Below are 1,730 nucleotides of genomic sequence, written 5' to 3'. Positions count from 1 at the left end.
AATTTTTTTTTGCTTAGGGACTTTTAGGAAATCTGCCTACAGATACCTCGGATTTCGCACTCCAAGGTTATGTGGGGTTGGTAAAATGAAACAAAAGGAAATATTAAAAAAAAAAATGTTATAATAAATTTAATAAACTGGCGACCTACTACCAGCCCGACCCACTAAAACCCGTAACCCTTCTTCTGGAGCCCTTTACTCTCCCTCGGAACTGTCGTAAGACTTTAGCCTTCGAGGGTGGCGCTCCAACTCTGTCGCTAATGCGACCTTCTTCTTCTCTCTGCGGTTTTCCTGCGTCCGTAGTTAAAAAAATGATTAAAACTATTTCATAGTCTAAGCGGAATTTACAGCACAACAATAATAAAAAAAGAAAACAAAATTATTTAAGAAGTGTTAAAAGTCAAAAGATAAAAATCGCAAACGGATATAAAAAAGAAAAGAAGAAAAAAAAAAGTAAACACGTTTTTAATGTTGACAAGACAAAACTGTACAAAAACGAATAAAAAAACAAAACAAAACAAATTAAAAAGTGTAGAAGGACAAATAAATCATAAAATACGTTGTTTTCGATCTCTGCGCCGACAGTATCTTTTCACAGATGGTCACACATCTTTTACTCCTCAGGGATGGGGCCCACGCTGGTGCTCCATAGAGCATTTTAGCGTGGGCGACACTCGCCACCAGTCTTCTTTTTTGTTCACGGGGTCCGCCTACATTTGCCATTAACCGTGAAAGATTAGCCGCACATTCGATCGCCTTATTTGACGCCGTAGCCATGTGGTGGTGGAAGTTTAACCTTCCATCTAACTCCACACCAAGATATTTAATTTGCATACACCACTTGACCTCGAATCCGTCTATCACGATTCGTGGGAGCTCATAACCACGTCTGTCTGTGACGAGCAGTGCCTCGGTCTTTTCCAGGGCCATTTAAAGACCTCTGGTATCCAGCCAGCTTTTTGCTAGTCGCAGACATTCGTTCACCAATGTCCCAAGAGCCTCCTCACTTTCGGCAGTGCACACGAACAACGCCTCGTCCGCAAAGCCGACGATCACCGCACCTTCGGGCAGATCCATTCGCAGAAAATCATCATAAGATACATTCCATACAAATGGACCCACCCTCAAGCCTTAAGGAGCCCCACGCTGCATCTCTTCCCTGAGAGTGCAGGTGTCTCCCTTATATATAACCCACCTGTCGCTAAGATAATTATCCATTATCCGCAACAAGTAGGGCGGCATGTTTTTCTTTTCCATCGACTCGATGAGATCTTTCCATCTTGCGGAATTAAACGCGTTGCGTATGTCAATTGCTACCAACGCGCAGAATCTCTTCTTTTTTCCAGGTCCCAATTTGTTTTTTCCTGCTTTGGCTATGTCCACAACTGCCTGGATGGCATCAACTGTGGACTTGCCTTTACGGAAACCAAATTGGTGATCGGATAGACGATTCTCTTCGGTCAAGTGGTTTTGCATTCTCTGCAGAACCATATCCTCTAGAAGTTTACCCATCGTGTCTAGCAGGCATATAGGACTGTATGATGAGACTTTATCTAGAGGTTTTTCACCTTTCCTCAGGAGGACCAACCTCTGTCGCTTCCAGTCGCGGAAGAACTCTCCCCTCTCAAGGTAAAGATTGAAGCATCGAAGCAAAATCTGGAGTGAAGTGTCGATCACCAACTTTAGGATCTCGTTACTTATCCCATCGATTCCAGGCGCCTTGCCTGTTT

Source organism: Leptopilina heterotoma, unplaced genomic scaffold, assembly GCF_015476425.1.
Source record: "Leptopilina heterotoma isolate Lh14 unplaced genomic scaffold, ASM1547642v1 Lhet_228, whole genome shotgun sequence".
Taxonomy (NCBI): Eukaryota; Metazoa; Arthropoda; class Insecta; order Hymenoptera; family Figitidae; genus Leptopilina; species Leptopilina heterotoma.
This window is presented reverse-complemented; position numbering follows the sequence as displayed.